The 27,166-nt window shown below is 35.1% G+C and overlaps 1 protein-coding gene across 1 annotated transcript in view; it reads left to right on the plus strand.

The window, feature by feature from the left end:
- Window positions 1–847: 847 nt before the first annotated feature.
- LOC129278728 (latrophilin-like protein LAT-2) overlaps window positions 848–27,166 on the plus strand; it is a 38,147-nt gene continuing 11,828 nt past the window's right edge. The window contains exon 1 of the mRNA XM_064111508.1: window positions 848–1,161. The gene's annotated coding sequence lies outside the window, so the exon portion shown is untranslated. The remainder of the gene's footprint in view (window positions 1,162–27,166) is intronic.

Genomic DNA, 27,166 nt, shown 5'->3' on the forward strand with positions numbered 1-27,166 from the left:
TTTTATTTGCAATTATTCATGGAATGAGTAGAAACTAGTGGAATTACTCATTAATGTGTATATATGGTAATAAGGGGTCATTTGCAGAGATGTAGTAAATTGTTTTTTCCCGAATACTATACACTAATTCCATTTAACACTTATATATGATTTTTTTCTGAGTTCAGATAATTAAAAATCACAAAAGCTAAATATAGTACTAATTTGGATAATTTATGCAATAAATAACACAAATGAATTTGACGCAAACTCTGAATAACACAATTAATTTTGTCTTGTAGTTTCTTTTCCTTTCATCATGTTGTTCCGAGTAAGACATTTTTTGATTGATAAAGCTGTTTTATCGTGCTCAGAGCATCTTGCAGTTGATAGTATGCATAAGGTATGGTAATTAGGGATTATTTTCAAAGTTAAAAGTTTGTCCAATGTATTCCCCAAACCTTACTGCACATTGGTATTCTTATTCAATTTAGATTATACAGAATTTATTGAAAATGTGTACAGTTTATGTAAATTGGATAACTGAATATATGATTACCGCATTCTGTTTTCATAAGTTTTCTTTTGCTGCTTCCACAAAAACTTTGCATAAAATTTGACATTTCTATGAAGTACATGTAACTCGGCCATTTATATAAAGTACATGTAACTATATATTTTAACGAGATGTTTTAGTGAATTACTAATTTTAGAGGTAAATTTACATGATTCGTCCTAATTAGGACTAATTTGCATAGATGCAGAGTGTCTCTTTGGATAAAAATATTCAATAGGTTCAAGGAATATACATACCAAGAGGCACAATTGTACTAAAAATGCAGCGTTCATTCTGTTTTGTTTGCAGTTAACAAGCCGACTACATCGGGTGAAACTCAGAGAACTTTTTCTGTACGTTTTGAAGATATAGTAGCCCTTGGGAATACATTTGACCAGGTCTGTAACTCACTCACTATCGCATCCTTATCGTTGGGTCCAAGCGCGACACCAAATGCGAACTCAAGTCTTTTTCCATATTCCCATGAAGACTGTGATGAGCAAGCTGTAACGTCAAGGTCTACGCAGTCGTCAGTGACGCCTATTAATACTACGCGGAAAACAACAAAGTCAACGACATCTGTCATAGTATCAGATTCTGCATTGCAGTCTCATACCGTATCTTCTGTAAGTATACAAGAATAAGTTTCAGTGTTTTATTATAATGCGCTTTATATACAACTTTAAAAGGCGATTCCTTCAAATTGTTGAAAGGTGTTTAATATTTCAGACGTTTTATTTTAACCTGCGAAAATGCATTTTTTTACATTTGCCATATAGCAATCATCTTGATCGGCAAAAAAAAAAACATTTCATTTCCTGCTATACCCCCTCCTTCTGTGTGTATGCTTGTGTGGGCTACTACTTAATTCTCTGTTGTAACTGTTTAATACTGGCTGACTGCACTAACAAACAGCCGCTTTCATACATAAGGAAGCATAATAATGCAATTAACCTACTAAAAACAATTGGACAGAGGTACCTGTGGGGTACGGGGGGATGGACACTTATTTTTTCTATTTATCTTTTATTTGCTACAACTGAATGATAAATTCACACATCGTCCATACGATCAATCCGCTCACATTGAGGCTGTGTTAAATAAGCCTTCCGTTTTCTGCAATAGTTAACTCATGGACTTATGAAGAGATGGACGATTTAGTCAGTTTCACTATGTAATTTCGCCGGATTTTTTTGAGAAATTTAAAACTACATTTTTGGAAACGTTATTGCATAATGAATCAGAATAACAATGTTTTCATTTGCACAAACCCCTATATGACCGCAATCTTGGATTTTTCGAAATGGCCGCCGTGAAAAGGGTTTTCAGCAATATCTCAGCTTCTAAATAACCTAGAATCATAATTTCTGTACTTAAAATTTTAAACGGGACAGAATGATAATTCATAAATCAGAAAGATAATTTGAATTTTGGTATAATACGCATATAACGTATCTACTTCTATTCCAAAATACTGTTAAAAAAGGCACTTCGAATGAACTTTATCGCTGTGAATGTTTCAGTGAATAGTTTAATGTTCTTGCTCACGATGAACATTTTCAAAAGCATGAATCCAATTCGCGCTTATTTAAACCGTTTGTTTATCAGGGGTTTTTTTAAGGAAAAGAAAATACAAAAAGAAATCGCGCTCAGTGTGATTACAAAAAAGATCTTACCCGCGCCTGAACATTTACTTTCAGAAAGTCAATATCTTAACGGTATATTCTTCAAAATAAAACAACATGCTCGTACTAAAGCTTAATTGTTCTATTAAAGAAATGAAATCTAAATCTAATTGAACTTTGTCACTACTGAAACCTGACACGAAAAATTATCAAAAGAAATTGTGAAAGCGTAACTTTGGAAAATATATAAGTCACTGGACTAGACACACCGATACAAGGACACAATGATATTCAGATCAGTGACTAGAGATTGGGTGTTCAATAGTTTGCCTAATACGCCGATATCGTGGACATAGAGGGCGCTCATGCAAAAACATCTTATCGGAGAGCCAACCGGGGAATGTCAAAAGAAAAGATAAAAGCGAACGCTTCCGTTTTCGCCGCAAAAGGGCACGCTGGCGTCTTGAATGACAAGAGCACTGACCCGTAGGAGCGAAAATGGACAATGGCACGCTCAGCGGGTTCGCCGTAGAATATAACGGAAAAGACGCTCACAGACTATTGACAGGCACCTTTGATATAGCGCCTTTCCTTTTGGTTACAAATCGCTGTGCACGCACTAGTCCATGTTTGGACCATTGAAACAATAATTACATTTTATATCAAAAAGTACATTGCGATATGATTTTAACATGGTTTATCATTAGCAGTATAATGATACTCCTTATCGTATGGTAGTCGTGAAAGCTTGGGAATATAAAATCTGTTAAATAAGCATTTCAGCTTGTTTAGGTTTATAGGGAATGTGGTCATGGGGAAAGGGTGTCTATTTTTAACATCCAACTTTCTTTCAGAGCGAAAACACTGTCTCCTCAAATTTTCTGTAAAGGAATTTTCGTGGTTTAGCGTTTCGCCCTCACTAGACTATCCGATATTCATTCAGTATATTATGTGTAGTCTTGGGTGCATACACCATGTTTTCTACTGGAACGACGGCATTTGAAGTAGTTTAATATAATAAAAATAATAATAATAATTTAAGATTTGTATAGCGCACATATCTGTCAATGACACTCAAGGCGCACAATCAACTACTTATATAATACAGAAAATAAAATTAATACACAGAAATTGAACAAATTGACAACAACAAGAATACACAATCAGTTAAAGTTGGTCGTCAAAATTAAAGTAGGCAAGATCTCACAACAATAAAGGAAATGCTTCCTTCATGAGGTAAGTTTTCAATTTGTTGTGGAATAGCTCTCTCGACTGGCAAGACTTAATGTCCGATGGGAGTGAATTCCACAAACGGGGACCGGCAACAGAAAAAGATCTGTCACCCCAGGACCTCTTCACTCTCACTTGTTGGAACTGGTGAACATTCCCTGAACGAAGACCTGGTCTACATGATCTCTTCACCTCCAGAAGATCTGATAGGTACACTGGTGTCTGGTTGGTTTTAAGTTTAAAGACCAAGGAGATAACTTTGTATGTCTTTGCCTAACAGGCAGCCAATGTAATTCCTTGAGAACTGGAGTGATATGATTCGACAGCTTTGAACGCTTTACAAGTCGTGCGGCAGAATTCTGGACCTTCTGTAGTCGTTTTATGTGAGTATCAGGCAGACCAATTAAAGTACTGTTGTACATGTCCAATCGTGATGTGACAAGAGCATGAACTGCCTGCTTCGTTGCATGGGGATTCAGGTAATCCCGGATCTGACGAATCTGCCTAATGTGAAAAAATGATGATCTGATGCAGCTAGAGATTTGTGGTTCCATAGACATGGTGCTATCAAATGTCAAACCCAGTGAGCGAACTTTGGAAACTGGCTCAACATGTACATCACCAATTTTTAGGTTAGAATGATGACCTTCTTGATCTGTTGGGAAGAGCCAAAGAAAATGAATTCAGACTTTGCCTGGTTGATTTTCAAGTAGTTCTGCCCCATCCATTTGGACATCTCTGCTACACATAACTCAAATCTAGCAAGTACGTTGTCCACATCAGTTTGATTAGGTAAGCATGGTAAATACAGCTGAATGTCGTCAGCGTATATGTGATACATAAAATCATGCCGGTTGATAATGTCATAGATTGGTAGAATGCACATGGAAAACATTTGTGGTCCGAGCACTGAGCCTTGAGGTACGGAGCAATCTAGAGAAACTTGGTCAGAGATGTCATCCTCACCAATGCGAACTGAATGAGTACGACCATCAAGGTATGACTGACACCAGCTCAGGGCTGACCCACTGATACCAATTTCCTGTAGTCTGTAAAGTAGAATACGATGGTCGACCGTATCAAATGCTGAACTCAAATCCAGTTGAACGAGGCCAGTCAATATACCTCTATCCATGGCTCGGAGGATGTCATTACTCACTCGCAAGACAGCCGTCTCTACTGAATGATTCTTCCTATAGGCCGACTGGAAAGGATCCTGTAGAGACTGGTCAGCTACACATCTGAGGATACGAGCAGCAGTTGCTCTCTCAATTACTTTGCCAAGGAATTTCAAGTTAGCTACTGGCCTGTAGTTTTCTAGTCTCTCCTTATCCAAGTTTGACTTCTTTAATAAGTAGAGGTCTAATCGTAGCATGTTTCAAGTTATCTGGAAAGACAGCTTGGTAAAAGACCCATTGACCAACTTTGTAATAAATGGCACAAATGCCTTGATCTGCCATGTTGGAATGGGGTCTTGGTGACAAGAGCTTGAGGGTGACTGTTTGATGATTCTCTCAATTTCAGCCTCTGATACCACATCTAAACTACCCATATACGGATCTCGACGTGGCGAAACTTCACTGATATCGTGAAGTTGCACAAAAGAATCACGAATTGTACCGATCTTGTTCAAGAAATGCTCCGAGAATCTGTTCGCTAACAACCCATCAGATGGTAGTTGTGGTAACACAGGATCGCCTTTCTTCTGGAGTAGCTCATCGATAATGATGAACAAAGCTTTCTGATCTGAAGTACAGCTCTCAACTGCAGATGAATAGAACTGGATCTTTGCTTCCTTCATGAGCTTCACAACAATCCGGCATTGCTCTTGGTATCTCTTATGATGTAGTTGGCCTTCCCCTTTGGATTTACACTTTCTCCACTTTCTTTCCAACCTCCGTCTCACCTTCTTCGCAGCCCGAATCCCTTCATTATACCATGGACATTTTTCTCTGTTTCAGGTGTCTTGTCTTTAAAGGTGCAAGTTCATCAAGGATGTCACACAGAGATCATTCGTATCTTTCTACGGATGCAGAAATATCTAGGTTCTCTACGTCAATCTTCGACAAAGCCTCAGAGACGCGTTGATGAAAAACCTCGTGGTCCATTGCCTTGAAACTACGCATGGTTTTGTCCTCTTTGGATGCATAGGCTTTTTCAATGACAATTTGCAGGTGATGGCAAAATGATCAGACAATCCTGGATGGACTGATATTTCAGAGACAATATCGTCACCATCGCGAGTTATCAGCAAATCCAGTGTATGACCAAGACGATGAGTTTGGGTGGATACATGCTGGGTCATACCATATGAAGACAACAACTTCTGAAAAAGAATTGTATTCCCTGCAGTTGTGTCATCCATCCATATGTTAAAATCACCTGTGATCAAAAGTTTGGAAGGATGGAGAACATAGTGTTCCATCAGTTTACCAAAGTCCTCAAGAAACGATGCAAAAGGCACATGTTGACCATTTTCACTGTTGCTTTTAGGGCGGTATATGACTAAACGAAAAGAACCATGATCATCTGATACTTGTGCGTGTAGGGCTTCGAAGGAGTTAAACTTCTGGGGTACTTCTGTCTTCAAACAAAGATAAGACCTACACAACAAGCCGACACCTCCTCCAGGTCTGTTATCTCGAGGGATATGGACTAATGAGTAGCCTCTCGGGGTGGCTTCCTTGGCTACAAGGTCGCCATCTGGTCTCATCCATGTCTCCGTCATGGCAACAATATCAAAACCTTGCTCTGTTACAAAGTCAACAAATTGAATAGTTGTATTCCGAATTGGCTGTAAGTTGACGGTACAAAGTTTAGCAAGCTCAGATACAGGCTGAATGTGAATCAAGTTATTGGTATCACAAAATCGGACATCTTTCTTAGCTTGCCGTATAGTATCCTGTATGACAGGAATATATTGCTGGCTCCTTATGAAAGAACGGTGTCCTCTCTTTGTTGGCTTGATAGCACTGATACCATAATCCACTATTGTCTGGTACACATCCCTTGGCAGGGAAGTTTTAGGGCATTGTCTCTTAATGTCCAAGAGTTCATCTCTTGAATAGGAGTGCAAAGCCATGGTCAAAATGATGACAAGGATTATAACTTGCCAGTGATTAGCCATGGGTTCCATTGATATGCAGTCAAGAGGAATTACACAATAGCCATGTAGTTAGCTGTAGAAAATTGAATCCCATTCCAGTGATCAGAATCCAAAAATGAAGATAAATTTCTTCCTAAATTGTCATATAGTGAAAAGGGTGCAACCAGAGCGCAACCCATCATCTGTTTGTAAAGTTACGCACGTCATTACGCAGGAGTGGAATATTTCCAAGGGGGTGAGTCAACTACATAGCGATATATATCACAAAGCTCAAGACAGGATTACCAGTCAAAGTAAAATCATTCGCGTAACTCACGAACAGCTTTATAGAACCCCCCCCTCACGAGTACATGTTGAAGAGGGTTTACAACTCCTTGCTAAATTCAACTCAATATCACTCCCAGAACGAAAGTCGCTTTTTCTCTGTCCACACCTACCGTAGATTATCTGCATGTACTGGTGTGTTGCACGGAGATAACCACATTGCATTTCTTAGTAAATTACACACTAAGTAACTTAAAGATAAATGCCAGTTTTGGTAACGATTTCGAAATGAATTCATATAAGACAGAATCCAATGAAAATTAATGACCACGAGAATGTCTGTATGTATGAATTAAAAATATGAGTCAAATGATTCTGGAATAATTTTTTTTTATTGCTGGCAGATTAGCAAAAATAAGCATGGTATCCTATTCTGGTCTTTTCACAAGCAATGGCAATACATTGCCCAAACATTATCCATACATTGTACTTATTTTTGTCGGCGATCTTCAATGTGATTGGTTTTTCAGCTTAGGGTTCATAGTTTTACAAAGTTACGCCCATTTAACTGTACCAGATTTATATAGATGCACGATGATAATCTTTGTTTTACAGACTTTCTCATGAAACCAATGTTTTATTGGAACTACATTCATTTATCTTTAATGTGTGGATACAGTTCATTTATTATGGCATTTACGTACATTGAAAAATAACAGGTAACGTATTATGTAATGTGCCTGGAGAGCTGACAGGTATCATGGTTTGACATGAAAAATTGACCAGGTTCTAAATTAACAAAGAAGTTGTATATGTATAAAACGCTTTACAAATCATTGGCTAGGATCGAGCATTTACCAATTAGACGCAAAACACGTTGGCGCCGAGTTGAATACTGGTCCCCTTTTCATAAAGCTATTCGTAAAGTTGTACGGACAACTTTACGCACGACTGGAACATGTTCTTAGGTCATAAATCCATTCTACAGGGATATCACATAGCATAAGAAAGGATCACCAGGCCTGCGTAATAGTGTGGTACGGTATGTCAATGACACGGCTCCCGTAGGACTTTTGTGCCAAAATTGATTTTTGGGTTGTTTTGGCTTCAATAGGGTCCCCTTATACCAAAGATGATGGGGTTCAAGTTTTCAGACCCGTCCTTCCCTTCGCCGGGGGTCCTTTTTGGCGCTTTATTGGCCTGTACAAAGCCCAATAGGATAATCCATTGTTTTCAACCATGTTTCACACCTTTCTTCGCCAATTTAATTTTTAATTTGTGTGAGGTGTTCCAGAATGAATATTTAATGATGTTATGACTTCAATGTTTTTCACTTTTACCATATGAGGGCGGACTTTACGAAAAATGCCCCAAAATTGTAAAATATTACCCCCAAAATGTTATTTTCCCCCTTTTTGGCACTAGAATTAGGACAAATGGATTACAAAGCGAAATTAATATGTCTTGTTATAAAGTCTAATAACAGAAGAATGCATCACATGTACTCTATATCATTATTTTTGGACAATTGATGTAAGAATCAACCCCATTTCAGGATTTTATGCAGTGAAAACCTTACTGCAACACTAGATGGCGCCATAACTTATGATAAGCACTTCCTTAAAAATACCGAATTCTAGGCACTGTAATTTTATCAATGAATTTGAAATCTGATACATTTGAAGAGCAAATATTTCCAATGCCATTTCATACAGGTATGGGCATTTAATTTGTTTTGATTCTCTCCGGGGGGGGGGGGGGGAGGGGGCGCCTTAAGTGGCCTTAATTTGGTTTCTATTAGAAGGATTTAAGTGTGAAGAAATATATTGGGAAAAGTTACAAGGACAGCCAGTGATCTGGTGTGTCCAGAAATCCAAGATGGCTTCCAAAAATGGAGTTTAAAATGGCTATTGATATTTTAAATGGACAGAGCACATTTTTATATCCACCTGAGATGGAATTGGCGTGTAGACCATGGTTTCGATGATCATACATTGGGACAAGTTACAAGGGCAGTCAGTGGTCCGGTATGTTGAAAAATCCAAGATGGCTTCCAAAAATGGAGTTTCAAATAGCTTTTGCTGATTTAAAAAACCGACATAGTTGGTTCAATATCCGGGAATATGATTTTTTGTGTATACATTAGAATAGGTTACAAGGAGAGTCGTTGGTGAAGCATGTTAAAAAATGTATAAAAATAGCCGCTGTTATTTACGAATGGGCATGTAATATCCACCAAGGATATGGTTTTGATGTCTAAACCATGATTTTTTAAGTCAGAAAATTAGTTACAAGGACAGTCAGTGGTCTAGTATGTCGAAAAATCCGAAATGGCGTCAAGAAATCTGAGTCTAAAGTGACTGCTGTCACTTAAAAATTGACATATTTCATTAAAAATCCACCAAGGACATTATGATTTCGGTGTCCACTCTTTGGTTTCATGATCAAAATAATACTTTTGACTGGTTACAAAGATATGCACTTGTCCATTTTGCCTAAAAATCCAAGAGGGTTTCAAAATGGCATTTAAAACGACTCCTATCACTCAAAAATGATCAGATTTCATACAATATTAATCTGTAAAAAATAATTTTGGTGTCTACACTGTGGTGTAAAGGGTCAGATAATACATTCGACAGGTAACAAGGATGAGTTTTCCATTTTGTCAAAAAATCCATGGTAGATTGAAAAATTTCATCAAAATGGGTGCTGTTACAAACCCATGAATCAATATGATAACTTATCCCATACATTTAAGTGTAAGCACCAAAATTTTATCACAGGTGGATATTGTATGATGTATCCACTTTTAAGTAAGAATAGTCATTTTTAGAAAACCTTTTTGGAAGGCAACTTGGATTTTAAGGCAAAATGGATAACTGCATAATCATTGTAACCAGTCTTTAAGAATTTTTAACCCTTGAAATACTAGTGTAGACATCAAAATAATATCCCCCGGTGTATGTTTAATGTTCTGTATCAACCTTTAAGTAGCAACAATCATTTAAGACCCAATTCTTTAAATCAATCTTGGATTTTTGGACATACTTGACACCCGACTGTCTTTCAACTTGACCCAATATATTACTTGACCCTTTAATCTCTAGTGTAGACACCAAAATCAAATCCACAATGTGCATTTCTAATGAACTATGTCTACTTTGAAGTAACCACAGTCAATTTATATCCTGCATTTTGGAAGCCATATCGGATCTTTTTACATACCAGACCACTGACTGTCCTTATAACTTGTCCTAATTATTTGACCCTTGAAACCAGTGATTTAGACACTAAATGACATCTCCCAGGCCGATATGAAATATGCTAAGTCCGCTTTTAAAAATAAGTATCAGCAGCCAATTTAGAATAAATTTTTGGAAGCCTTCTTGGATTTATGGACACACCATACAACTGACTGTCCTTGTAACTTATCCGAATATATTACTTGACCCTTGGAACCAGTGGTTTAAACGTCAAAATCACATTTCCCTGGCCGATATAAAATGAGCTAAGTCTGCTTTAAGTATAGCAGCCATTTCATACGTTCAAGTAAAAAGTCATTAGCACAGGTCCCACGTACTGTGACAAAGTCATATGGGCTAAGATCATTTTCACATGCAGCTGCTATTTTTATGGAATAATCTGCCAGAATATCTTAAAAATATACAACCATACGAAAAGTTTAGAAATAGCTTGAAAACACATTTATTCACCATTTTGTAAACAATTAATGTAAGAACCCAGTACTCTCCCCTCCATCTCCACTCCTTTTGTAAAAAGCGCTTAGAGACATGCAACTTTGCTTATGTATTTTGCGCTGTACAAAAACGTTTCATTATTATTATTATCTAATACATTTTTGGAAGCGATCATTGATTTTTGGACCCACCAGACAAATCAATGTTTTGTACACCGACTATACACCGACTATACTACCAAGATTTTCCTAGATTTTGCATGAAATTTGCAACATTTTGACAGCTTGTATGATTATTTCGTCTTAAGCATGTGATATTCGGTGATATTTCCATCTTATGCCATCCATTATACCAAATTTGTGATTCAAATCATCAACTTAAGGACCATTTTAGGTGAGAGAATAATATGTGCTGTCATTCTTGGATTTAGTTGCACGGAACGTCCTCATATTTCAACGGGCCGACTCCGGTGACCCATTCAGGTTGTTTTATACCTTATAATCGCATGTACATGTACTTCTCTTCAGTGACTACAAGCGTTCACAGATGATTGCGTCCACACTTAATTGCATTCCGTCGTGATTGTGCATTCGCTTCTCACGAGGTACTGTTGTGCGGATTCGAGTATTCACGAGTAATTACGGCACAGAGTTTGCTTATCAGGTGTCACTGATCTTACACTATGTCCAAACTACAAAATTCATCTGTATCTACGAGGCAAACCAGGCAGTCTCAATCAGCTGAAACCCCACAAACGACTGCAATTATTAAGGAGATCGTTCATCATGATGATTTTTTTGTGTGAGGTGAAGAAAGCTATTACAGAAGCTGTGAAAGATGCTTTGAAAGACGTTAAGCGAGAACTTAAAAAGGTTACACATCAACTGGATATGTATAAATCTCGAATCTTCTCTCTTGAGACAGAGAAAGATTTGAACTCTTCGAAATTGAGAGCGATGGAGAAGAAATTAGCTGAACAGAGTGAGGAAATTCGAAATCTACAAAACAAGTCTCAAGAAGCCGAGCAATATTCAAGACGGAACTCATTTCGGATTTTTGGCTGCCCGGAATCAGAGGGAGAACGTACCGACGATATCATTCTTCATATAGCTAAAGATAAATTGGGAGTGCAAATCAGCATCAACTACGTAGACAGGAGTCATCGGACGGGCCCAGTAAGGATCAACACCATCGAATTCGTCCGGATCATTGCCGAATAATTCTCAATCATTGCCGAATAATTCTCAATCTCGTCATCGCCCAATTCTTGTAAAATTCGCAACATATCGCGCTCGCCAAGCTGTCATGAGGGCGAGGGGAAATCTTCTGGTCTCTCAATAGCGGAAGATTTATCTCTTGCAAACTACAAGTTACTGAGAGCAGCTAGGGAATCAAGTAATGTATCTTCCGCTTGGTCGCAAGATGGACGGATTTTCGTAGCTCAGCCAACAAGTAATGGAAAAACCAGTAAGAAGTTGATCAAGTCCGTCGAAGATCTTAAAAAGCTGTGAGAAAAATCTTTTCCGTTGATGAATTTATGACTTGTGAATTGTGATGGCATCGTGTGTGGTGTATCATTCTAACGAAAACAAACTCATTTTTTTTTTTTTTTTTTTTAAACATTTTTTTTCTATTGACTGTCAATTTTCGACATTTGTAAATTGTATATCTAACCTGTTTAAGTAGTTTTTGCTAATTTATTTATCTTGGAAACTCCAATTCTTTTAAGCTAAATTTGATAAGAAATTTTTAATGGTAAGGAAATATCCATGCAGATTATGTAGGAAGTCTGTAAAATCAAATCAAAGGGGCCTTTTATGTACGCAATGTACAAATTGGATTCACGTATCATGTGCTCTGGTGCCAGTTAAATTATACGATGATAACACAGAAATGTTCTTGAATTGGGAATGTCCACAGTGTGCAATGAAACATTAACCGTTTTATGGTGAAAGTAAAATTTCTACGAGTGTATCTTATAATCCAAATAAAGAATTAGATGGGAATATTGTCCATAATTTGGGGCTGAAATACGACCAGCTTTCAAAGAGTGGAATAAAATGCCTACATCTGAACGTGGTCAGTCTTTTCAAACATTTTTACGAAATAAAATCAATTTTGTGCAGTAATGATATTCATTTATTAGCTCTGAATGAAACAAGATTAGACGATAGTATCAATGATGCAGAGATCTATATACCTCAATATTCTATTGTTCGAAATGATCGTGACAAAAAAGGTGGAGGGGTAGCTATCTATGTTCACAATAGTTTAATTTCTCATCAATTAAAGCCTGCTTCCCCATATAAGATAGAAACTTTGTCACTACAAATTGCTTTAAAAAGAGATAAACCGTTCTTATTTGCCACATGGTATCGCCCTCCTAGCTCCACATGTGATACTCTTGATTACTATGAAACTATGTTAACATTTCTTGATGGTTTTAATAAACCTATCATTCTTATGGGAGATATTAATTTTGATATCTTAAAACAACCACCGACAAGTGGATGTATATGATACAACCAACTAAATGTTGTTTACGGTCTGAAACAAATAAATACTTCCGAATACACAAGAATATGCAAAGATTCTTCAACACTTGTTGATCATATTATAACGAACTGTCGAGAAAATGTACATTCTTATGGTGTAATTCATTAACGGTCTTAGTGACCACTCCATGAGTTTCTTAATTTTGAATGCTCATCAATCAAATGATAACGCTTCTAAGTCTAAGTTCGTCACATTTCGTAAGTCAAAAGGTATATATTTAAATGCTTTTAAAGCTGAAATCAAAGACATTGACTGGTCTATTGTAAAAGAAATGGACAGTGTGGATGACGCTGTCGATAGATGGCAGGAAATTATGTTGGGTGTAGTTAATAAATACATGCCAATCAAAACTAAGCGAGTGAGAAAAAACACTCCCCTTGGTTGAACGAACATATTTTTGAATTGATGAAGAAACGAGATAAAATGAAAGGCAAAGGTTAATAACAGTGATCTATATTGGAAAAACTATAAACAGTTGAAAAATAAAGTTACATATGAAAACAGAAAACTTAAAAGAAAATATTTTTGCGATAAGCTGACTGAAACTAAAGACAGAAACCAAACTTGGCCAACTCCTAAATCTCTCCTACCCAACAAAACTTCCCCGTCATCTATTTCGAGTTTGACTCATGAAATTTTTGAAACTGCAAATCATTTTAATAGTCATTTTGCCAGTGTTGCCAATGTTTTACATGCAGGTAATGATGCTAATATCTCACAAATGTGTAATGTTGCAAATAATGATATGGGAAACCTGTTGCCTAGTCGTTTTGAAATAATTTTTATACTATCGACAGTTTCTGAAACAGACGTATTGAAAGAAATATACAGTATTAAGAATGAGAAATCAGTCGGGCTGGATGGAATCAGTTCCTATGTTTTAAAAACTTGTGCAACGGAAATTTATCAAATAATTGCATATCTAATTAATAAATCAATAAGGTATGGTATTGTTCCCTCCCAATGGAAAATTGCCAAAATTATAACACTGCACAAGAAAGGCGATAAATGTGAACCGGATAATTACAGGCCCATATCATTATTGCCTTGTGTCTCGAAAGTTTTAGAGAAGGTTGTTCAAAAACAATTACTCTGTTACTTAAATGACAATGATTTACTAGTAAACGAACAATCGGGCTTCAGGGCGAAGCACTCCACAACTACTGCTCTAACCAAGGTGACTGATGAATGGCTTAAAGCGCTGGATCAAGGGAATTATACTGGATGTGTCTTTGTAGATTTACAAAAGGCATTTGATACTGTCGACCACCATGTCCTTATTAAAAAACTCTCTCATATTGGCGTTCATGGAACAACATTGAAATGGTTCCAGGACTATCTCATAAATAGACGTATTGTAACTTCAATTGGGCAAACATTATCTAATGTATTAACCCTTGATTATGGAGTGCCTCAGGGGTCAATAATAGGCCCGCTGTTGTTCTTGATTTTCATTAACGATTTACCATTGTTTTTTACAAAGTGTAAGCTGCATTTCTATGCCGATGATACGGATCTGTATTATTCCCATAATGATGTTGATGAGATTCAATCTGTATTAAATGAAGAGTTAGGTAACCTCCAGTCTTGGATGAATATAAATATAGACTCATGATAAACTCTAGTAAAACAGTGTGTATGTTGATAGGAACTAAGAGTATGCTTTCTAAGCGTCCTACTCCCAATATCAAGTTAAATTCAGCTAGACTAGATCAAGTGACAAATTTCAAATATCTTGGATTAAATTTGGACCCTGAACTTAAATAGAATATTCATATAGAGCAACTGAACAAAAAGATTGGGAAAATTATTGGTTTTCTAAGGAGACTGAGATATTCTATTAACGAGTCAAATCTCAAATTCATTTATTCTTCTGTGATTTTACCCCATTTCGATTATGCGGACACTGTTTGGCAAAGTACCAATAAAAATTATCTTGACCAAATCCAGAAGCTCCAGAATAGAGCGGGAAGAATTATTCTTCGAGTCAACCCCTATGAACATAAATCAGTTCATCACATTCACCATATGTTGAAGTGGGAAACTCTTAAGTCTCGCCGTAGGATACATATGTACGCATTATTATTTAAAACATTCCATAAGTTAACACCCGATTATATGACTGATAAATTTGTTTTTAACGAAAAGCACTATGGACTGAGATCAAATTCAAACCTCATGCTTCCCAAACCAAGAACAAATCAATGTAAACGTACATTCTTATATCGTGGATCTGTATTGTACAATAAACTACCACTCAAGCTACGCCATCTGGACACACTTAATATATTTAATAAACACGTTCAGAATTTTGTTGACTATTTTGATATTTGAAATCCGCAATCCCTTATTCACTGCCATACGATAGTAACCGGTGTAATAACATACTAAATTGGGCGTTTAGGTAATCAATAGTAGGGTGGGTTAAAGGGGAGGGGGGCATTTTCACAATGGGATATTTTTTAACCGTAAGTTAGTTTTAGTCTTTGAATTTTTTTTCTTGTAATGTATTTTATTAAGTATTGTGTATTTTTTTTATAAAACGTATTTACCATGTTTACGTTGCAAAGGACCCCATGGAAGAACAGCGGCATTATGTTAATACCGCTGAAATGGGCGATCCTCCATATTTCATTTGACGATTTTTTTCATTTGACGATTTTTTTCTTTTTCTTCTTGTAATTTTATTATGTATATAATTAGTTTTATATGGAAATAAATACAAACAAACAAACAATGTCCTTGTAACTTTTTTTTCTAATGTAGTACTTCACCATTGAATTGAAACCAAATCAAAGCCGCTTAAGTAATAGGTGAATTTTGGAATTTTAGTACACGGCAGCCATCTTTTATGCCATCTGGGATTTTCTAGGTACCCAGAGGTCCTTATATTCACTCTACCTGTCTGCACTGTGTCAAAAAATTATTTTACCTCTTAGACCATGGAGTATGAAACGAAATAGGATTCTAGGGTGGATAATGAGTGAGTCGTATATTAATTAATTTTCAGTGAATGGTTGTCATCTTGGATTCTAACTAGAAAAAAAAAACACTTTCCCTAGCTTATGCGGATTTTGGTAGATTTTGACTATAATATTCCTATGGTCAAATAGTACTAACAAGTGGAATGCCTCTGGCTGTCTCACCTGCATCACTCGATTCAATATAGCAGCAGTGCTGACTTTGAAAACTACTACAAAATAATTATTCACAAAAATACCATTCATATAATGATATAATACTACGTTCATTGACATTTGACCTTGATCATGTGACCTAAAATTTGTCAGTGATACTTGATTACCCCTATATCCACATTTTATACACTATATCTATAAACTTTGAAAGTTATGACAGCAATCTCATAATAACCTCTAAAAATGGCCAAAGTTCGATGACCTTAAATGACCTTTGACTTTGGTCATGTGACCTAAAACTCGCACAAGATGTTCAGTGATACTTGGTTTAATACTCCTATCTCCACGTTTTATGAACTAGAACAATAAATTTTCAAAGTTATGATGGTAATTAAACAAATACCCCCAATTTGGCCAAAGTTCATTGACCCTAAATGACCTTTGACCTTAATCATGTGACCTGAAACTTGCACAAGATGTTCAGTGATACTTGATTACTATCATGTCCAAGTGTCATGAATCAGATCCATAAACATTCAAAGTTATGATGGTAATTCAACAGATATCCCCAATTTGGCCAAAGTTCATTGATCCTAAATGACCTTTGACCTAGACGCCCGGTTCCTGGAACGCCGTGTGCGGCGCTCTTCACATATTAAGCTTTTTCGGAACATTTCATATACTTTCGTTAGCAGAATCTTTGTCGTCACTAAATAACGCTCTTTTTTTATTTTTCATTTTTTGGGGGAAATACATGGATTCAACACTTAATGGTTTAACTTAAATATATCACTGACTTGAAATTAAAAAGTTGAAACTGATTACAAAGAAAATACGGTTTTTATTATATGTCACGTGATTGATGACGTTTTTTTTACCCTTGTACCATAATACGTTCGGGGGGAGCCACTTCCTGTCAAAGATGCACAACATGATTGTCCAAGAAAACTCGTAAAGCCGGTTAAAGTTTCATCGTCGGACGATATCTGTGCGTACAAAATAATGGGTATCAATAGCAACTAATTTATTATTCTTTATTTTCAATGAATACTCAGGCGTTGTTGTTTTTAGCAGGTTTTCTCAAAGTATAAACAATGTCCCTCGGGTACAGAGGTTTTGTTGCTCTCGTGTACTTTCCGAATTGAGAATTATCTTGTTCGTTTTGATCATCGTACACGTTTTTTATTCGGAAATATTCGGAAAAGTACGAAAGACCATTAGTGCCACGGAGAAAAAAAAACACTATTTCTACTAATCTGTTATAACAGATTACGGTATTTCTACTAATCTGTTATAACAGATTACGGTATTTCTACTAATCTGTTATAACAGATTACGGTATTTCTACTAATCTGTTATAACAGATTACGATATTTCTACTAATCTGTTTAAACAGATTATAATCTGTTATAACAGATTAGTAGAAATACCGTAATCTGTTATAACAGATTAGTAGAAATACCGTAATCTGTTATAACAGATTAGTAGAAATACCGTAATCTGTTATAACAGATTATAATCTGTTTAAACAGATTAGTAGAAATATCGTAATCTGTTATAACAGATTAGTAGAAATACCGTAATCTGTTATAACAGATTAGTAAAAATACCGTAATCTGTTATAACAGATTAGTAGAAATACCGTAATCTGTTTAAACAGATTAGTAGAAATATCGTAATCTGTTATAACAGATTAGTAGAAATACCGTAATCTGTTATAACAGATTAGTAGAAATACCGTAATCTGTTATAACAGATTAGTAGAAATACCGTAATCTGTTATAACAGATTAGTAGAAATACCGTAATCTGTTATAACAGATTATAATCTGTTTAAACAGATTAGTAGAAATATCGTAATCTGTTATAACAGATTAGTAGAAATACCGTAATCTGTTATAACAGATTATAATCTGTTTAAACAGATTAGTAGAAATACCGTAATCTGTTATAACAGATTAGTAGAAATACCGTAATCTGTTATAACAGATTAGTAGAAATAGTATTTTTTTTTCTCCGTGGCACTAATGGTCTTTCGTAGAAAAGAAAACGCAGCTATATTTAGTGCATCACATACGTGCACACTGCATATCGCATATGTGGGTCATCATTGACATTGTTCGCCGTATTATTCAGGGTGATGGGTAAGTGAAAAGTATGGTCGTGTGACCTTACTTCGCGCGTAACCATATTTCGTGAACGGTCGTATATCTCAGAAAGTACCTAATATCGTGAAAATCTGATATCACTACCAGAAAAAGCGGTCAAAAATTATCCTGTAGTGAAAGTTTCTAGTTGATAAGATTGGAATTTGTTTAAGCTAGGGCTAGGCGATTGGGCAGGCGCGCGCACGTGCCTCGGCCGATCCTCGCCCATGCGCCCGCCACTAACTTAGCACTTAGCAGGCAGGGTAGGACTTCGGACACATCCACACATAAACATCTCCAACTAAAGTGAGTACACTAACTACCCCAACATTCACTTCCAATCTAAAAAAACACAAGGTGAGAGGATGTATTCCCTGTATGGGCAATGCATCCTCTCACCACCCAAATTTTTTGATCAACAACTGTCCTTTTTCCAGCCAAACGTTCTCTGCTCTTTAATTAATGATTAACATGGGCAGTGAAACCTGATTTTATCCTCAGCATCCTAACATAGCTTCAAACCACTACCTTTCTAAAAAAAACGCCCATTATCAACCACAATACAATCCATGAAATAAGCACAATTTGAACACAAAACAAACCCCAAAAGCCTGTGTATCCATTGACACCTTTTATGATTGATAAGATATCCACGCATAAAGGATTTGGACATGTTCAAAACCATCACCCTGTTACACCCACAAATGTAATAATCGCCCACAAATGTAATAACACTTTACCCACAAATGTAATAACGCCCACAAATGTAATAACACTTTACCCACAAATGTAATAATTTCACCCACAAATGTAATAATGCACTTTACCCACAAATGTAATAATTTTTGATCACCCACAAATGTAATAATGACCTTACCCACAAATGTAATAAATTTGAAGGGATTTTTGGCGAATCCGTTCTAAACTAAAATCCTATAGTAATACGTTCATATAGCTCAAAAGTCCAAAGTCCTATTTCCAGACTCGGTTGTTTCAAAAATTATAATTCAAGTCCGAAGTTTTTTTTCCAGACCCAGTTGTTTCAAAAATTATAATTTAAGTCCAAAGTCTTTTTTCCACATCCGGTTTTTTCAAAAATTATAATATAAGTCCAAACTAAGATACGATAATGATATTCCAGTGGAATAAGAATGAGAATCGAGCTTAGTCTTTTCTCCAGACCCAGTTAATTAAAACTGGTGGAATTAAGGTCTTTGTTGTTGTTTTAACTTATACAGCGCGTTTTGTGAATATATGCGCTAAGAGTAAATTGAGAATCAAGTTTAGTCTTTTTTCCAGACCCGGTTAATAAAAAAATTACAATATAAGTCCAAAGTCTTTTTTCCAGACCTAGTTGTTTCAAAAATTATAATATAAGTCCAAAGCCTTTTTTCCAGACCCGGTTATTTCAAAAATTATAATATAAATACAAACTAAGATACGATAATGATATTCCAGTGGAACAAAAATAAAAATCGAGCTTAGTCTTTCCTCCAGACCCAGTTATAAAAATCATTAAGAACACAACAGCAACAACAAACAAAGACCCTGCAATCTTATCAGCATTGAATAGCATGGAAATATGGTGTAGCCTTTGCTCCAGACCCAGTTATTTCAAAATAGGAAATTATAAGAAACAATAAAAACAAATAAACAATATTAACAAAGACCCCACAATATTATTGATGTAGAATAACGTTGTTGTTGTTGTTTTTTGGGGTTTTAAGGCGCGTATCATTCAGATATGAATATTTATGCCTATGATTAATTTGTCGTTTTTGTGGTATGCGTTATCACAGGGTTTTTATAGTTTGGAAGATGCTGGGATCTAAGTTTTAAGATTAATGTTTCGCTTAATTTGTATAATTTGTCTCGCCTGCATAGCAGAGCGAGACTATAGGCGCAGCTTTTCCGACAGCGGGGTCGTCAACAATGAAATCTTAACCAAGGTTAAGTTCTTGAAATGTCATCATAACTTAAAAAGTGTATAGACCTAGTTCATGAAACTTTAATATAAGGTTAATCAAGTATTACTGCACATCCTGGTTGAGTTTCAGTTTCATTTACGGTCAATGAACTTAGACCATGTTGGGGGAATCAATAACGAAATCTTAACCAAGGTTAAGTTTTTGAAATGTTGTCATAACTTCGAAAGTATATAACCTAGTTTAAAAAACTTAGACATTAAGGTAATATTGTATCACTGAAGATCCTGTGCGAGTTTCAGGTCATATTATGAAGGTCAAAGGTCACTTAGGGTCAACGAACTTTGGCCATGTTGGGTTTTTTTGAGGAATTGTCATCATAACTTTAAAAGTTTATGGATCTAGTTCATGTAACTTAGACATAAGAGCAACCATGTATCCCTGCATATCATGTGCGAGTTTCAGGTTACATGACCAAGGTCTAAGGTCACTTAGGGTCAACAAACTTTGGCTATGTTGGGGTATTTGAGGAATTGTCATCATAACTTTGAAATTTTATGGATCTATTTCATGAAACTTGGACATAAAAGCAACCATGTATCCTTTAACATCCTGTGCGAGTTTCAGGTCACATGACAAAGATCAAAGGTCATTTAAAGGTAATTGAACTTTGGCCGTGTTGGGAATATGTGTTGAATTGGCATTTTACCTTTGAAATTTTAAGGATCTAGTTCATGAAACTTAGACATAAGAGCAACGACGTATCCTTTAACATCCTGTGCGAGTTTCAGGTCACATGACCAAGATCAAAGGTCATTTAAAGGTAATTGCACTTTGGCCGTGTTGGGAATATGTGTTGAATTGGCATTATAACTTAGAAATTTTATGGATCTAGCTCATGAAACATCGACATAAGGGTAATCCAAGTATTAATGATTATTTTGCACATTTCTTAGGTCACATGATTATGGTCAAATGTCATTTTGGGTCAATGGAGATAATATTTTACTATCATATTAGTGTTTTCTTCTGTGAATAGTTAAAATAACACAGTTCTTGTATAGCGCATATCACATTATATTCATTCATTAGCTGTTATCAAAGTCAGCACTGTTGCTATATCAAATTGCGTAATGCAGGCGAGACTGCCAGAGGCGTTCCACTTGTTAAGAGAACTGGTGTGGGGTAAAGACAACACTCTAAACCCAAGCATTTTAACTGGGTTTAATTTTGAAGATTGGTCTTAGCAGAATATATAAATTTGATTAAGGAGAAGATCTCTGAATTTACAGAAATACATAAGGATTCTGAATGTAATCAAAACACTCAGTGGGATGCCCTTAAATGTGTAATTACAGGTAGCAGTATGGAATACTTTGCCAGGAAAAAGAAAGAAAGGAAAAAAGAAAAGGATCATCTCAATAAAGAAATTGAGATAATGAAGTCTCAACTAAGTGAAAATGTCTTCAAGAATAAACAACTTTTAGCAAATATAGCTGATCTGGAAGATAAATTGGATAAATTATATGATTTCGAGACAAAAGGTTTGATAATCAGATCCAGGGTCAGATGGTTAGAAGAAGGTGAAAAGAATTCAAAATATTTTTGTAATGTAGAAAATAGATCTTGGCAGAAAAAAACTATCAGTACAATCAAGGATGGAGAGGGAAAGTTGTCTTCTGACCCAGATAAGATATTAAAAGAAATTCATGACTTTTATGAAAACTTGTATAGTAATTCCCAACATCAGAATAGCTCAGACGATAATTTCCAAGATTTATTTAATAAGATAACTATTCCTAAATTAACAGATAGTGAAAAAGAATTATTAGAAAAACCGCTCTCAAAACAAGAGATAGTTGATGTCATTAAATCTATGAAAACCAACAAAACCCCTGGCTTTGATGGTCTTCCTATTAAATTTTACGTAGTGTTTTGGCCGGATATTTGTGATATGTTGTTAGATTCTTTTAATTTTTCTATACGAAGTGGGATGATGTCGTTGTCACAAAGAAATGGTATTATAACCCTCCTTCCGAAAAAAAACAGGGATGACCTTTTAGTTTAAAACTACCGGCCTATTACGCTTTTGACGGTTGACTATAAAATATTGGCAAAATGTCTGGCAGAACGTATTAAATGTTTTATTAATTGTCTTATTTATACTGATCAATCTGCTTTTTTAAGAGGTAGAAACATAAGTCATAATGTACGTTTAATATTTGATATCATTGAGTACACTGAAGCAAATAATATACCAGGAGCTATACTATTACTTGATATTGAAAAGGCTTTTGACAGTGTAAATCATAATTTCCTTTATTAGACTTTAAAGCAGTTCAACTTTGGGGACAACTTTATATCTTGGATAAAGACTCTTTATAAGGAACGTACTTCTTATGTACTAAATAATGGCTTTTTGACTAATCGCATTTCGATGCAACGAGGTATTTTTCAAGGCTGCCCTATTTCTCCATATTTATTTTTGTTTGTTATTGAGATTTTGGCATTATCAATAAGACAAAACGATAATTTGAATGGGATGAAGATACAAGATCATGAAGTTAAAATTTCTTTATTTGCAGATGATTCTGTTTGTTTTATAGATGGGTCCAGAAAGTCATTTGATTCATTGTTTGATGTTTTGAACCAATTTGGGAAATATTCCGGATGCAAGTTGAATTTATCTAAGACTGAAGCAATTTGGATAGGGTCAAAGAAAGGGTGCCAAGACTTCCCCATGAGTAATCAAGGAATTACCTGGAGAAACTCTACATTTAAGTCTTTAGGGATAAATTTTTCATTGGATTTGAGTTTGATATTTGATCTTAATTATAAAGAAAAACTTAAGCAAATGACATAGACCATAAATTGTTGGCGGATGAGAAATCTATCCCTTATTGGTAAAATAAGTGTGATCAAGTCTTTAGTCTTGCCTCAACTAATTTATCTGTTTTCTGTGTTAAGTATAAAAACACCCCAAAAATATTTTAATGAATTCAATAGTCTTTTTTCAAGTTTATTTGGAATGGTGGAAAAGATTGAGTCAAATAAAACTATATGTATAGTGATTATATTCAATGTGGCCTAAAAATGATTGATCCGTGGTTTTTTTTCTCTTGCTCAGAAAATGTCTTGGGTGAAACTTTTACTTGATGATAAATATGTTTCAGCATGGAAGTCTATTGAACTGCTGGCTTTGGTAAAATTTCATATGGATAACAAAATTTTATGGAAAGCATTCGCCCCAGAATCAATTTTAAAATCTTTGGAAAACTCTCAAATAGCTGATTCATTGCGAACTTGGTATGTCTATCGTGAATATGCTACTTTAGAATCATATCACTCTAAATTCTCTAAAATTGGTATACCAATTTCTGACAAGTATACTTGTCAGATTTTGTGGTTCAATAGACTCATTTGCTCTAAATCCAAAAGGTATTTTTATTATGAATCATGGGATAACAAGAATATCTCAAGCATTTTAGATCTATTGAACCCACCCTTACCAAACCATAAATTGTTTGAAGAATTGATTTGAGACTTTGACATTCCTAGATCAGATCGAAGAAAATATAATTTTTTGATCAAACACATTCCAGAGGAATGGTTAGACGTTCCTTTTTTTATATAGTCTAAACATTCACGATTCCCTAGTTTCCTCGTTACTTGCTATTAAAAAAGTACCTAAGTATGCTTATAAGATGATGAATGTACCTCATATTCCTGAGAAGAGGTATGATTATTGGACAAGTCAAATTACTGTTCCTGAAGAAACCATTTGGGAGAAGGTTCATAATGTAAATTTCACTTGTACTATTGACACTAGATTGCGCTCTTTTTATTTTAAAATATTTCATAAAACAATCGCATTGAATTATTTTTTATTTAAAATCAATAGAAAGGAATCTCCCAACTGTATATTTTGTGAAAAGGAAGAAGAAACGATTGTACATTTATTTTGTGAATGTGAAAAAGTGACTCCACTTTGGAAATATGTTACAAATTCATTAGAACGTAAAGGCAATGTTATCAATTTTACGAATTTTGAAAAACTGTTTGGTATAATAACTGATAAGTTTGTAACTTACATTTTATTGATTGTGAAATATTACATATATATTTGTAAATTTAGAGGTGATACTCCAAATGTTGAATCCTTTAAGAATTTCATCAAATCTCAAAGGCAAACTGAATACTATATGGCAAAGAAAAGAAACAAGCTCGCTTTACATTTCAAAAAAATGGAGATTTGAGCTTTGAAGAAGTTTACTTGTAAAACATGTTGAATTTTTTTATACCCCGCAAGTACAGGTTAATATTCTGCCACGGCTCATTACCTGATATATTGGTTGTATGTATGTGTTCAGATTCTAATTGTTTTAGTTTGTTCTGGATTATGTTACTTGTCCCTTTTTTTTTCTTTTTTCTTTATCAATGTTTTTTTTATATTCTTTTTATTACGATCATGTCTAATTATGTAAATATTGTGATTTCTTGTAATTGATTATTTATGAAAACAATAAAAACATAATAAAAAAATAACAAAAAAAAAACGATGGGTCTTAGCTTTAATTTTTTTTAAAATATTTGTTTACCTTTTAGATAACCGGGTCTAGACGAAAGACTACGCATAATACTTGTGTTATTCCACAGGAATAAAAATATGGCAAAGTCTTATGTTTTTAAGATTGTTTAAATTATTTTTTAAATGACTGGGTCTGGAGGAAATAAAACGTTATAAAACTCGTGTTATTCCAAAAGAACAAGAAAATGATAGGGTCTTACGTTAGAACATTTTTTTTCGTAATTTATTAGGTTTGAAATAAAGACAACGCTCTAAACCTCTTTTCAAAACAGGTTCTTAGGTTAAAGGATTGTTTGGTCTTAGATTTGGAGTAGTTTTATTATTACTATTAGCATTATTTTGAAAAAAAAAAATAACTGGGTCTAGCTGAAAGACTACGCTATATATCCATGTTATCCAGCATTAATAAGATTATGGGGTCTTTATACTGTTTTTGTTGTTGTTGCATTGTTATTTATAATTTTGGAATAACAGGGTTTGGAGAAAAGACTAAGCTCGATTTTCATTTTTTTATTCCAGTGGAATATCATTATGGCATCTTGGTTTGGACATATATTTACAATACGCCCCGTATAAGTCAAAACAACAACAAAGACATTAATTCCACCAGGTTTAAGTAACCGGGTCTGGAGAAAAGACTACGCTTGATTCTCAATTTACTCTTAGCGCATATATTCACAATACGCACCGTATAAGTTAAAACAACAAAGACATTCATTCCACCAGTTTTAATTATCTCGGTCTGGAGAAAAGACTAAGCTCGATTCTTATTTTTATTCCACTGGAATATCATTATCGTATCTTAGTTTGGACTTATATTATAATTTTTGATATAACCGGGTCTGGAAAAAAGACTTTGGACTTATATTATAATTTTTGAAACAACCGGGTCTGAAAAAAGACTTTGGACTTATATTACAATTTTTTAATTAACCAGGTCTGGAAAAAAGACTCTGCACTCTGCTATATGAACGCATTACTATAGGGTTTTAGTTTTTAGTTTTAAATAACCGGGTCTCGAGGAAAGACTACGCTAGATTCTCAATTTACTCTAAGCGCATATATTCACAATACTTGCCGTATAAGTTAAAACAACAACAAAGACACTAATTCCACCAGTTTTAATTAACTGGGTCTGGAGAAAAGACTAAGCTCGATTCTCATTTTTATTCCACTGGAATATCATTATCGCATCTTAGTTTGGAATTATATTATAATTTTTGAAATAACAGGGTCTGGAAAAAAAGACTGGACTTATATTATAATCTTTGAAACAACCGGGTCTGGAAAAAAGACTTTGGACTTATATTATAATTTTTTTATTAACCGGGTCTAGAAAAAAGACTTCGGACTTAAATTAAAATTTTTGAAACAACCGGGTCTGGAAAAAAAATTTGTGGGTGTTATTACATTTGTGGGTCACCCCACCCCATGTGCGCCACAAATTCTATACCCTACACTTACTATAATAACCCCCTTTCAGCTCACCAAACGCAACATATGTTATTCATATCTGGTTCCAAAATACACTGGATCATGTAACATGAAACTCGCACAAGATGTTCAGGGATACTTAATTGCTCTTGCGTCTAAGTTTCATGAACTAGATCCATAAAATATCAAAGTTATGATGACAATTCCACAAAGACCCCCAACATGGTCTAAGTTCATTGACCCTAAATGACCTTTAACCTTAGTCATGTAACCTGAAACTCAGGCAGGATATTTAGTAATACTTGATTACCCTTATGTCCAATTTCCATGAACTAGGTTCATGTACTTTCTAAGTTATGATGACATTTCAAAACTTTAACCTTGGTTAAGATTTCAATGTTGACGACGCCGCCGCCGTCGGAAAAGCGGAAAAGCGGCGCCTATAGTCTCGATCTGCTATGCAGGCGAGTCAAAAAATACATTTTGGGGGTCATATTTTACAATTTTGGGGCATTTTTCGTAAAGTCCGCCCCCATATGGTAAAAGTGAAAAAACATTGACATCACAACATCATCAAATATTCAATCTTGTACACCTCAGACAACTTAAAAATAAAATTGGCGAAAAAAAGTGAGAAATAAGGTTAAAAACAATGGATTATCTTATTGGGCTATGTACAGGCCAATATGGCGCCAAAAAGGACCCCCACAAAGGGAAGGAGGGGTCTAAAAATTTGAACCCCATCATTTTTGGTCTTAAGGGACCCTATTGAAGCCACAACAACCAAAAAATGCAATTTTGGCAAAAAAAATCCTACGGGATTACACACCATACCGCACTATAAAGCCATTCGTATCTAACGAACTGCTTTATGAAACATTCACCTGGTATACTGAAAGGCAACTTCAATAGCAAAGTGCAT

The sequence above is a fragment of the Lytechinus pictus genome, chromosome 16 (genome assembly GCF_037042905.1).
Source record: "Lytechinus pictus isolate F3 Inbred chromosome 16, Lp3.0, whole genome shotgun sequence".
NCBI lineage: Eukaryota > Metazoa > Echinodermata > Echinoidea > Temnopleuroida > Toxopneustidae > Lytechinus > Lytechinus pictus.